Source organism: Pleurodeles waltl, chromosome 2_1, assembly GCF_031143425.1.
Source record: "Pleurodeles waltl isolate 20211129_DDA chromosome 2_1, aPleWal1.hap1.20221129, whole genome shotgun sequence".
Taxonomy (NCBI): Eukaryota; Metazoa; Chordata; class Amphibia; order Caudata; family Salamandridae; genus Pleurodeles; species Pleurodeles waltl.
The window spans coordinates 859,228,202-859,242,122 of NC_090438.1; positions in this window are offsets into that span (position 1 = coordinate 859,228,202).

Consider the following 13,921-nt stretch of genomic DNA (forward strand, 5'->3'; position numbering starts at 1 on the left):
CAAGTGAGGTATCATTTTTATCGGGAGACTTGGGGGAACGCTGGGTGGAATGAAATTTGTGGCTCCTCTCAGATTCCAGAACTTTCTGCCACAGAAATGTGAGGAACATGTGTTTTTTTAGCCAAATTTTGAGGTTTGCAAAGGATTCTGGGTAACAGAACCTGGTCAGAGCCCCACAAGTCACCCCATCTTGGATTCCCCTAGGTCTCTAGATTTCAGAAATGCACAGGTTTGGTAGGTTTCCCTAGGTGCCGGCTGAGCTAGAGGCCAAGATCTATATGTAGGCACTTCGCAAAAAACACCTCTGTTTTCTTTCAAACAAATTGGATGTGTCCACGTTGCGCTTTGGGGCATTTCCTGTCGCGGGCGCTAGGCCTACCCACACAAGTGAGGTATCTCTTTTATCGGGAGACTTGGGGGAACGCTGGGTGGAAGGAAATTTGTGGCTCCTCTCAGATTCCAGAACTTTCTGCCACAGAAATATGAAGAACATGTGTTTTTTTAGCCAAATTTTGAGGTTTGCAAAGGATTCTGGGTAACAGAACCTGGTCAGAGCCCCACAAGTCACCCTATCTTGGATTCCCCTAGGTCTCTAGTTTTAAAAAATGCACAGGTTTGGTAGGTTTCCCTAGGTGCCGGCTGAGCTAGAGGCCAAAATCTACAGGTAGGCACGTCGCAAAAAAAACCTCTGTTTTCTTTCAAAAAATTGGATGTGTCCACGTTGCGCTTTGGGGCATTTCCTGTCGCGGGCGCTAGGCCTACCCACACAAGTGAGGTATCATTTTTATCGGGAGACTTGGAGGAACGCTGGGTGGAAGGAAATTTGTGGCTCCTCTCAGATTCCAGAACTTTCTGCCACAGAAATGTGAGGAGCATGTGTTTTTTTAGCCAAATTTTGAGGTTTGCAAAGGATTCTGGGTAACAGAACCTGGTCAGAGCCCCACAAGTCACCCCATCTTGGATTCCCCTAGGTCTCTAGTTTTCAAAGATGCACAGGTTTGGTAGGTTTCCCTAGGTGCCGGCTGAGCTAGAGGCCAAAATCTACAGGTAGGCACTTCGCAAAAAACACCTCTGTTTTCTTTCAAAAAATTGGATGTGTCCACGTTGCGCTTTGGGGCATTTCCTGTCGCGGGCGCTAGGCCTACCCACACAAGTGAGGTATCATTTTTATCGGGAGACTTAGGGGAACGCTGGGTGGAAGGAAATTTGTGGCTCCTCTCAGATTCCAGAACTTTCTGCCACAGAAATGTGAGGAACATGTGTTTTTTTAGCCAAATTTTGAGGTTTGCAAAGGATTCTGGGTAACAGAACCTGGTCAGAGCCCCACAAGTCACCCCATCTTGGATTCCCCTAGGTCTCTAGTTTTAAAAAATGCACAGGTTTGGTAGGTTTCCCTAGGTGCCGGCTGAGCTAGAGGCCAAAATCTACAGGTAGGCACTTCGCAAAAAAAACCTCTGTTTTCTTTAAAAAAATTGGATGGGTCCACGTTGCGCTTTGGGGCATTTCCTGTCGCGGGCGCTAGGCCTACCCACACAAGTGAGGTATCATTTTTATTGGGAGACTTGGGGGAACGCTGGGTGGAAGGAAATTTGTGGCTCATATTAGATTCCAGAACTTTATGCCACAGAAATGTGAGGAACATGTGATTTTTAAGGCCAAATTTTGAGGTTTGCAAAGGATTCTGGGTAACAGAACCTGGTCAGAGCCCCACAAGTCACCCCATCTTAGATTCCCCTAGGTCTCTAGTTTTCAAAAATGCACAGGTTTGGTATGTTTCCCTAGGTGCCGGCTGAGCTAGAGGTCAAAATCTACAGGTAGGCACTTCGCAAAAAACACCTCTGTTTTCTTTCAAACAAATTGGATGTGTCCATGTTGCGCTTTGGGGCATTTCCTGTCGCGGGCGCTAGGCCTACCCACACAAGTGAGGTATCATTTGTATTGGGAGACTTGGAGGAACGCTGGGTGGAAGGAAAATTGTGGCTCATCTTAGATTCCAGAACTTTCTGCCACAGAAATATGAGGAACATGTGTGTTTTTTTAGCCATTTTTTGAGGTTTGCAAACGATTCTGGGTAACAGAACCTGGTAAGTGCCCCACAAGTCACCCCATCTTGGATTCCCCTAGGTCTCCAGTTTTAAAAAATGCACAGGTTTGGTAGGTTTCCCTAGGTGCCGGCTGGGCTAGAGGCCAAAATCTACAGGTAGGCCTTTGCAAAAAACACCTCTGTTTTCTTTCAAGAAAATGGATGTGTCCACTTTGTGCTTTGGGACATTTCCTGCCGCAGGCACTAGGACTACCAAGACAAATGAGGTATCATTTTTATCGGGAGACTTGGGGGAACGCTGGGTGGAAGGAAATTTGTGGCTCCTCTCAGATTCTAGAACTTTCTGCCACAGAAATGTGAGGAACATGTGTTTTTTTAGCCAAATTTTGAGGTTTTCAAAGGATTGTGGGTAACGGAACCTGGTCAGAGCCCCACAAGTCACCCCATCTTGGATTCCCCTAGGTCTCTAGTTTTCAAAGATGCACAGGTTTGGTAGGTTTCCCTAGGTGCCGGCTGAGCTAGAGGCCAAAATCTACAGGTAGGCACTTCACAAAAAACACCTTTGTTTTCTTAAAAAAAATTGGATGTGTCAACGTTGCGCTTTGGGGCATTTCCTGTCGCGGGCGCTAGGCCTACCCACACAAGTGAGGTATCATTTTTATCGGGAGACTTGGGGGAACGTTGGGTGGAAGGAAATTTGTGGCTCCTCTCAGATTCCAGAACTTTCTGCCACAGAAATATGAGGAACATGTGTTTTTTTAGCCAAATTTTGAGGTTTGCAAAGGATTCTGGGTAACAGAACCTGGTCAGAGCCCCACAAGTCACCCCATCTTGGATTCCCCTAGGTCTCTAGATTTCAGAAATGCACAGGTTTGGTAGGTTTCCCTAGGTGCCGGCTGAGCTAGAGGCCAAGATCTATAGGTAGGCACTTCGCAAAAAACACCTCTGTTTTCTTTCAAACAAATTGGATGTGTCCACGTTGCGCTTTGGGGCATTTCCTGTCGCGGGCGCTAGGCCTACCCACACAAGTGAGGTATCATTTTTATCGGGAGACTTGGGGGAACGCTGGGTGGAAGGAAATTTGTGGCTCCTCTCAGATTCCAGAACTTTCTGCCACAGAAATGTGAGGAGCATGTGTTTTTTTAGCCACATTTTGAGGTTTGCAAAGGATTCTGGGTAACGGAACCTGGTCAGAGCCCCACAAGTCACCCCATCTTGGATTCCCCTAGGTCTCTAGTTTTAATAATGCACAGGTTTGGTAGGTTTCCCTAGGTGTCGGCTGAGCTAGAGGCCAAAATCTACAGGTAGGCACTTCGCAAAAAACACCTCTGTTTTCTTTCAAAAAATTGGATGTGTCCACGTTGCGCTTTGGGGCATTTCCTGTCGCGGGCGCTGGGCCTACCCACACATGTGAGGTTTCATTTTTATCGGGAGACTTAGGGGAACGCTGGGTGGAAGGAAATTTGTGGCTCCTCTCAGATTCCAGAACTTTCTGCCACAGAAATGTGAGGAACATGTGTTTTTTTAGCCAAATTTTGAGGTTTGCAAAGGATTCTGGGTAACAGAACCTGGTCAGAGCCCCACAAGTCACCCCATCTTGGATTCCCCTAGGTCTCTAGTTTTAAAAAATGCACAGGTTTGGTAGGTTTCCCTAGGTGCCGGCTGAGCTAGAGGCCAAAATCTACAGGTAGGCACTTCGCAAAAAAAACCTCTGTTTTCTTTCAAAAAATTGGATGTGTCCACGTTGCGCTTTGGGGCATTTCCTGTCGCGGGCGCTAGGCCTACCCACACAAGTGAGGTATCATTTTTATCGGGAGACTTGGAGGAACGCTGGGTGGAAGGAAATTTGTGGCTCCTCTCAGATTCCAGAACTTTCTGCCACAGAAATGTGAGGAGCATGTGTTTTTTTAGCCAAATTTTGAGGTTTGCAAAGGATTCTGGGTAACAGAACCTGGTCAGAGCCCCACAAGTCACCCCATCTTAGATTCCCCTAGGTCTCTAGTTTTCAAAGATGCACAGGTTTGGTAGGTTTCCCTAGGTGCCGGCTGAGCTAGAGGCCAAAATCTACAGGTAGGCACTTCGCAAAAAACACCTCTGTTTTCTTTCAAAAAATTGGATGTGTCCACGTTGCGCTTTGGGGCATTTCCTGTCGCGGGCGCTAGGCCTACCCACACAAGTGAGGTATCATTTTTATCGGGAGACTTAGGGGAACGCTGGGTGGAAGGAAATTTGTGGCTCCTCTCAGATTCCAGAACTTTCTGCCACAGAAATGTGAGGAACATGTGTTTTTTTAGCCAAATTTTGAGGTTTGCAAAGGATTCTGGGTAACAGAACCTGGTCAGAGCCCCACAAGTCACCCCATCTTGGATTCCCCTAGGTCTCTAGTTTTAAAAAATGCACAGGTTTGGTAGGTTTCCCTAGGTGCCGGCTGAGCTAGAGGCCAAAATCTACAGGTAGGCACTTCGCAAAAAAAACCTCTGTTTTCTTTAAAAAAATTGGATGGGTCCACGTTGCGCTTTGGGGCATTTCCTGTCGCGGGCGCTAGGCCTACCCACACAAGTGAGGTATCATTTTTATTGGGAGACTTGGGGGAACGCTGGGTGGAAGGAAATTTGTGGCTCATATTAGATTCCAGAACTTTATGCCACAGAAATGTGAGGAACATGTGATTTTTAAGGCCAAATTTTGAGGTTTGCAAAGGATTCTGGGTAACAGAACCTGGTCAGAGCCCCACAAGTCACCCCATCTTAGATTCCCCTAGGTCTCTAGTTTTCAAAAATGCACAGGTTTGGTATGTTTCCCTAGGTGCCGGCTGAGCTAGAGGTCAAAATCTACAGGTAGGCACTTCGCAAAAAACACCTCTGTTTTCTTTCAAACAAATTGGATGTGTCCATGTTGCGCTTTGGGGCATTTCCTGTCGCGGGCGCTAGGCCTACCCACACAAGTGAGGTATCATTTGTATTGGGAGACTTGGAGGAACGCTGGGTGGAAGGAAAATTGTGGCTCATCTTAGATTCCAGAACTTTCTGCCACAGAAATATGAGGAACATGTGTGTTTTTTTAGCCATTTTTTGAGGTTTGCAAACGATTCTGGGTAACAGAACCTGGTAAGTGCCCCACAAGTCACCCCATCTTGGATTCCCCTAGGTCTCCAGTTTAAAAAAATGCACAGGTTTGGTAGGTTTCCCTAGGTGCCGGCTGGGCTAGAGGCCAAAATCTACAGGTAGGCCTTTGCAAAAAACACCTCTGTTTTCTTTCAAGAAAATGGATGTGTCCACTTTGTGCTTTGGGACATTTCCTGCCGCAGGCACTAGGACTACCAAGACAAGTGAGGTATCATTTTTATCGGGAGACTTGGGGGAACGCTGGGTGGAAGGAAATTTGTGGCTCCTCTCAGATTCTAGAACTTTCTGCCACAGAAATGTGAGGAACATGTGTTTTTTTAGCCAAATTTTGAGGTTTTCAAAGGATTGTGGGTAACGGAACCTGGTCAGAGCCCCACAAGTCACCCCATCTTGGATTCCCCTAGGTCTCTAGTTTTCAAAGATGCACAGGTTTGGTAGGTTTCCCTAGGTGCCGGCTGAGCTAGAGGCCAAAATCTACAGGTAGGCACTTCACAAAAAACACCTTTGTTTTCTTAAAAAAAATTGGATGTGTCAACGTTGCGCTTTGGGGCATTTCCTGTCGCGGGCGCTAGGCCTACCCACACAAGTGAGGTATCATTTTTATCGGGAGACTTGGGGGAACGTTGGGTGGAAGGAAATTTGTGGCTCCTCTCAGATTCCAGAACTTTCTGCCACAGAAATATGAGGAACATGTGTTTTTTTAGCCAAATTTTGAGGTTTGCAAAGGATTCTGGGTAACAGAACCTGGTCAGAGCCCCACAAGTCACCCCATCTTGGATTCCCCTAGGTCTCTAGATTTCAGAAATGCACAGGTTTGGTAGGTTTCCCTAGGTGCCGGCTGAGCTAGAGGCCAAGATCTATAGGTAGGCACTTCGCAAAAAACACCTCTGTTTTCTTTCAAACAAATTGGATGTGTCCACGTTGCGCTTTGGGGCATTTCCTGTCGCGGGCGCTAGGCCTACCCACACAAGTGAGGTATCATTTTTATCGGGAGACTTGGGGGAACGCTGGGTGGAAGGAAATTTGTGGCTCCTCTCAGATTCCAGAACTTTCTGCCACAGAAATGTGAGGAGCATGTGTTTTTTTAGCCAAATTTTGAGGTTTGCAAAGGATTCTGGGTAACGGAACCTGGTCAGAGCCCCACAAGTCACCCCATCTTGGATTCCCCTAGGTCTCTAGTTTTAATAATGCACAGGTTTGGTAGGTTTCCCTAGGTGTCGGCTGAGCTAGAGGCCAAAATCTACAGGTAGGCACTTCGCAAAAAACACCTCTGTTTTCTTTCAAAAAATTGGATGTGTCCACGTTGCGCTTTGGGGCATTTCCTGTCGCGGGCGCTGGGCCTACCCACACATGTGAGGTTTCATTTTTATCGGGAGACTTAGGGGAACGCTGGGTGGAAGGAAATTTGTGGCTCCTCTCAGATTCCAGAACTTTCTGCCACAGAAATGTGAGGAACATGTGTTTTTTTAGCCAAATTTTGAGGTTTGCAAAGGATTCTGGGTAACAGAACCTGGTCAGAGCCCCACAAGTCACCCCATCTTGGATTCCCCTAGGTCTCTAGTTTTAAAAAATGCACAGGTTTGGTAGGTTTCCCTAGGTGCCGGCTGAGCTAGAGGCCAAAATCTACAGGTAGGCACTTCGCAAAAAAAACCTCTGTTTTCTTTCAAAAAATTGGATGTGTCCACGTTGCGCTTTGGGGCATTTCCTGTCGCGGGCGCTAGGCCTACCCACACAAGTGAGGTATCATTTTTATCGGGAGACTTGGAGGAACGCTGGGTGGAAGGAAATTTGTGGCTCCTCTCAGATTCCAGAACTTTCTGCCACAGAAATGTGAGGAGCATGTGTTTTTTTAGCCAAATTTTGAGGTTTGCAAAGGATTCTGGGTAACAGAACCTGGTCAGAGCCCCACAAGTCACCCCATCTTAGATTCCCCTAGGTCTCTAGTTTTCAAAAATGCACAGGTTTGGTATGTTTCAATAGGTGCCGGCTGAGCTAGAGGTCAAAATCTACAGGTAGGCACTTCGCAAAAAACACCTCTGTTTTCTTTCAAACAAATTGGATGTGTCCATGTTGCGCTTTGGGGCATTTCCTGTCGCGGGCGCTAGGCCTACCCACACAAGTGAGGTATCATTTGTATTGGGAGACTTGGAGGAACGCTGGGTGGAAGGAAAATTGTGGCTCATCTTAGATTCCAGAACTTTCTGCCACAGATATGTGAGGAACATGTGTGTTTTTTTAGCCATTTTTTGAGGTTTGCAAACGATTCTGGGTAACAGAACCTGGTCAGTGCCCCACAAGTCACCCCATCTTGGATTCCCCTAGGTCTCCAGTTTTAAAAAATGCACAGGTTTGGTAGGTTTCCCTAGGTGCCGGCTGAGCTAGAGGCCAAAATCTACAGGTAGGCACTTCGCAAAAAACACCTCTGTTTTCTTTCAAAAAATTGGATGTGTCCACGTTGCGCTTTGGGGCATTTCCTGTAGCGGGCGCTAGGCCTACCCACACAAGTGAGGTATCATTTGTATTGGGAGACTTGGAGGAACGCTGGGTGGAAGGACATTTGTGGCTCATCTTAGATTCCAGAACTTTCTGCCACAGAAATGTGAGGAACATGTGTGTTTTTTTAGCCATTTTTTGAGGTTTGCAAAGGATTCTGGGTAACAGAACCTGGTCAGAGCCCCACAAGTTACCCCATCTTGGATTCCCCTAGGTCTCTAGTTTTCAAAAATGCACAGGTTTGGTAGGTTTCCCTAGGTGCCGGCTGAGCTAGAGGCCAAAATCTACAGGTAGGCACTTCGCAAAAAACACCTCTGTTTTCTTTCAAAAAATTGGATGTGTCCACGTTGCGCTTTGGGGCATTTCCTGTCGCGGGCGCTAGGCCTACCCACACAAGTGGGGTATCATTTTTATCGGGAGACTTGGGGGAACGCTGGGTGGAAGGAAATTTGTGGCTCCTCTCAGATTCCAGAACTTTCTGCCACAGAAATGTGAGGAACATGTGTGTTGTTTTAGCCAAATTTTGAGGATTGCAAAGGATTGTGGGTAACAGAACCTGGTCAGAGCCCCACAAGTTACCCCATCTTGGATTCCCCTAGGTCTCTAGTTTTCAAAAATACACAGGTTTGGTAGGTTTCCCTAGGTGCCGGCTGAGCTAGAGGCCAAAATCTACAGGTAGGCCTTTGCAAAAAACACCTCTGTTTTCTTTCAAGAAAATGGATGTGTCCACTTTGTGCTTTGGGACATTTCCTGCCGCAGGCACTAGGACTACCAACACAAATGAGGTATCATTTTTATCGGGAGACTTGGGGGAACGCTGGGTGGAAGGAAATTTGTGGCTCCTCTCAGATTCTAGAACTTTCTGCCACAGAAATGTGAGGAACATGTGTTTTTTTAGCCAAATTTTGAGGTTTGCAAAGGATTGTGGGTAACAGAACCTGGTCAGAGCCCCACAAGTCACCCCATCTTGGATTCCCCTAGGTCTCTAGTTTTCAAAGATGCACAGGTTTGGTAGGTTTCCCTAGGTGCCGGCTGAGCTAGAGGCCAAAATCTACAGGTAGGCACTTCGCAAAAAACACCTGTTTTCTTTCAAAAAATTGGATGTGTCCACGTTGCGCTTTGGGGCATTTCCTGTCGCGGGCGCTAGGCCTACCCACACAAGTGAGGTATCATTTTTATCGGCAGACTTGGGGGAACGCTGGGTGGAAGGAAATTTGTGGCTCCTCTCAGATTCCAGAACTTTCTGCCACAGAAATGTGAGGAACATGTGTTTTTTTAGCCAAATATTGAGGTTTGCAAAGGATTCTGGGTAACAGAACCTGGTCAGAGCCCCACAAGTCACCCCATCTTGGATTCCCCTAGGTCTCTAGTTTTCAAAAATACACAGGTTTGGTAGGTTTCCCTAGGTGCCGGCTGAGCTAGAGGCCAAAATCTACAGGTAGGCCTTTGCAAAAAACACCTCTGTTTTCTTTAAAAAAATTGGATGTGTCCACGTTGTGCTTTGGGACATTTCCTGTCGCAGGCACTAGGACTACCAACACAAATGAGGTATCATTTTTATCGGGAGTCTTGGGGGAACGCTGGGTGGAAGGAAATTTGTGGCTCCTCTCAGATTCCAGAACTTTCTGCCACAGAAATGTGAGAAACATGTGTGTTTTTTTAGCCAAATTTTGAGGTTTGCAAAGGATTGTGGGTAACAGAACCTGGTCAGAGCCCCACAAGTCACCCCATCTTGGATTCCCCTACGTCTCTAGTTTTCAAAAATGCAAAGGTTTGGTAGGTTTCCCTAGGTGCCGGCTGAGCTAGAGGCCAAAATCTACAGGTAGGCACTTCGCAAAAAACACCTCTGCTTTCTTAAAAAAAATTGGATGTGTCAACGTTGCGCTTTGGGGCATTTCCTGTCGCGGGCGCTAGGCGTACCCACACAAGTGAGGTATCATTTGTATTGGGAGACTTGGAGGAACGCTGGGTGGAAGGAAAATTGTGGCTCATCCTCGATTCCAGAACTTTCTGCCACAGAAATGTGAGGAACATGTGTGTTTTTTTAGCCATTTTTTGAGGTTTGCAAACGATTCTGGGTAACAGAACCTGGTCAGTGCCCCACAAGTCACCCCATCTTGGATTCCCCTAGGTCTCCAGTTTTAAAAAATGCACAGGTTTGGTAGGTTTCCCTAGGTGCCGGCTGAGCTAGAGGCCAAAATCTACAGGTAGGCACTTCGCAAAAAACACCTCTGTTTTCTTTCAAAAAATTGGATGTGTCCACGTTGCGCTTTGGGGTATTTCCTGTAGCGGGCGCTAGGCCTACCCACACAAGTGAGGTATCATTTGTATTGGGAGACTTGGAGGAACGCTGGGTGGAAGGAAATTTGTGGCTCATCTTAGATTCCAGAACTTTCTGCCACAGAAATGTGAGGAACATGTGTGTTTTTTTAGCCATTTTTTGAGGTTTGCAAAGGATTCTGGGTAACAGAACCTGGTCAGAGCCCCACAAGTTACCCCATCTTGGATTCCCCTAGGTCTCTAGTTTTCAAAAATGCACAGGTTTGGTAGGTTTCCCTAGGTGCCGGATGAGCTAGAGGCCAAAATCTACAGGTAGGCACTTCGCAAAAAACACCTCTGTTTTCTTTCAAAAAATTGGATGTGTCCACATTGCGCTTTGGGGCATTTCCTGTCGCGGGCGCTAGGCCTACCCACACAAGTGGGGTATCATTTTTATCGGAAGACTTGGGGAAACGCTGGGTGGAAGGAAATTTGTGGCTCCTCTCAGATTCCAGAACTTTCTGCCACAGAAATGTGAGGAACATGTGTGTTGTTTTAGCCAAATTTTGAGGTTTGCAAAGGATTCTGAGTAACAGAACCTGGTCAGAGCCCCACAAGTTACCCCATCTTGGATTCCCCTAGGTCTCTAGTTTTCAAAAATACACAGGTTTGGTAGGTTTCCCTAGGTGCCGGCTGAGCTAGAGGCCAAAATCTACAGGTAGGCCTTTGCAAAAAACACCTCTTTTTTCTTTCAAAAAATTGGATGTGTCCACGTTGTGCTTTGGGACATTTCCTGCCGCAGGCACTAGGACTACCAACACAAATGAGGTATCATTTTTATCGGGAGACTTGGGGGAACACTGGGTGGAAGGAAATTTGTGGCTCCTCTCAGATTCCAGAACTTTCTGCCACAGAAATGTGAGGAACATGTGTGTTTTTTTAGCAAAATTTTGAGGTTTGCAAAGGATTGTGGGTAACAGAACCTGGTCAGAGCCCCACAAGTCACCCCATCTTGGATTCCCCTAGCTCTCTAGTTTTCAAAGATGCACAGGTTTGGTAGGTTTCCCTAGGTGCCGGCTGAGCTAGAGGCCAAATTCTACAGGTAGGCACTTCGCAAAAAACACCTCTGTTTTCTTTCAAAAAATTGGATGTGTCCACGTTGCGCTTTGGGGCATTTCCTGTCGCGGGCGCTAGGCCTACCCACACAAGTGAGGTATCATTTTTATCGGGAGACTTGGGGGAACGCTGGGTGGAAGGAAATTTGTGGCTCCTCTCAGATTCCAGAACTTTCTGCCACAGAAATGTGAGGAACATGTGTTTTTTTATCCAAATATTGAGGTTTGCAAAGGATTCTGGGTAACAGAACCTGGTCAGAGCCCCACAAGTCACCCCATCTTGGATTCCCCTAGGTCTCTAGTTTTCAAAAATACACAGGTTTGGTAGGTTTCCCTAGGTGCCGGCTGAGCTAGAGGCCAAAACCTACAGGTAGGCCTTTGCAAAAAACACCTCTCTTTTCTTTCAAAAAATTGGATGTGTCCACGTTGTGCTTTGGGACATTTCCTGTCGCAGGCACTAGGACTACCAACACATATGAGGTATAATTTTTATCGGGAGACTTGGGGGAACGCTGGGTGGAAGGAAATTTGTGGCTCCTCTCAGATTCCAGAACTTTCTGCCACAGAAATGTGAGAAACATGTGTGTTTTTTTAGCCAAATTTTGAGGTTTGCAAAGGATTGTGGGTAACAGAACCTGGTCAGAGCCCCACAAGTCACCCCATCTTGGATTCCCCTAGGTCTCTAGTTTTCAAAAATGCACAGGTTTGGTAGGTTTCCCTAGGTGCCGGCTGAGCTAGAGGCCAAAATCTACAGGTAGGCACTTCGCAAAAAACACCTCTGTTTTCTTTCAAAAAATTGGATGTGTCAACGTTGCGCTTTGGGGCATTTCCTGTCGCGGGCGCTAGGCCTACCCACACAAGTGAGGTATCATTTTTATCAAGAGACTTGGGGGAACACTGGGTGGAAGAAAATTTGTGGCTCCTCTCAGATTCCAGAACTTTCTGCCACAGAAATGTGAGAAACATGTGTGTTTTTTTAGCCAAATTTTGAGGTTTGCAAAGAATTCTGGGTAACAGAACCTGGTCAGAGCCCCACAAGTCACCCCATCTTGGATTCCCCTAGGTCTCTAGTTTTTAAAAATGCACAGGTTTGGTAGGCTTCCCTAGGTGCCGGCTGAGCTAGAGGCCAAAATCTACAGGTAGGCACTTCGCAAAAAACATCCTCTGTTTTCTTTAAAAAAATTGGATGTGTCCACGTTGCGCTTTGGGGCATTTCCTGTCGCGGGCGCTAGGCCTACCCACACAAGTGAGGTATCATTTTTATCGGGAGACTTGGGGGAACGCTGGGTGGAAGGAAATTTGTGGCTCCTCTCAGATTCCAGAACTTTCTGCCACAGAAATGTGAGGAGCATGTGTTTTTTTAGCCAAATTTTGAGGTTTGCAAAGGATTCTGGGTAACAGAACCTGGTCAGAGCCCCACAAGTCACCCCATCTTGGATTGCCCTAGGTCTCTAGTTTTAATAATGCACAGGTTTGGTAGGTTTCCCTAGGTGCCGGCTGAGCTAGAGGCCAAAATCTACAGGTAGGCACTTCGCAAAAAACACCTCTGTTTTCTTTCAAAAAATTGGATGTGTCCACGTTGCGCTTTGGGGCATTTCCTGTCGCGGGCGCTAGGCCTACCCACACAAGTGAGGTATCATTTTTATCGGGAGACTTGGGGGAACGCTGGGTGGAAGGAAATTTGTGGCTCCTCTCAGATTCCAGAACTTTCTGCCACAGAAATGTGAGGAACATGTGTGTTTTTTTAGCCAAATTTTGAGGTTTGCAAACGATTCTGGGTAACAGAACCTGGTCAGAGCTCCACAAGTCACCCCATCTTGGATTCCCCTAGGTCTCTAGTTTTGAAAAATGCACAGGTTTGGTAGGTTTCCCTAGGTGCAGGCTGAGCTAGAGGCCAAAATCTACAGGTAGGCACTTCGCAAAAAACACCTCTGTTTTTTAAAAAAAAATTGGATGTGTCCACGTTGTGCTTTGGGGCATTTCCTGTCGCTCGCGCTAGGCCTACCCACACAAGTGAGGTATCATTTTTATTGGGAGACTTGGAGGAACGCTGGGTGGAAGGAAATTTGTTGCTCATCTTAGATTCCAGAACTTTCTGCCACAGAAATGTGAAGAACATGTGTGTTTTTTTAGCCAAATTTTGAGGTTGGCAAAGGATTCTGGGTAACAGAACCTGGTCAGAGCCCCACAAGTTACCCCATCTTGGATTCCCCTAGGTCTCTAGTTTTAAAAAATGCACAGGTTTGGTAGGTTTCCCTAGGTGCCGGCTGAGCTAGAGGCCAAAATCTACAGGTAGGCACTTCGCAAAAAACACCTCTGTTTTCTTTAAAAAAATTGGATGTGTCCACGTTGCGCTTTGGGGCATTTCCTGTCGCGGGCGCTAGGCTTACCCACACAAGTGGGGTATCATTTTTATCGGGAGACTTGGGGGAACGCTGGGTGGAAGGAAATTTGTGGCTCCTCTCAGATTCCAGAACTTTCTGCCACAGAAATGTGAGGAACATGTGTGTTTTTTTAGCCAAATTTTGAGGTTTGCAAAGGATTGTGGGTAACAGAACCTGGTCAGAGCCCCACAAGTCACCCCATCTTGGATTCCCCTAGGTCTCTAGTTTTCAAAAATGCACAGGTTTGGTAGGTTTCCCTAGGTGCCGGATGAGCTAGAGGCCAAAATCTACAGGTAGGCACTTCGCAAAAAACACCTCTGTTTTCTTTTTAAAAATTGGATGTGTCAACGTTGCGCTTTGGGGCATTTCCTGTCGCGGGCGCTAGGCCTACCCACACAAGTGAGGTATCATTTTTATCGGAAGACTTGGGGGAACACTGGGTGGAAGAAAATTTGTGGCTCCTCTCATATTCCAGAACTTTCTGCCACAGAAATGTGAGGA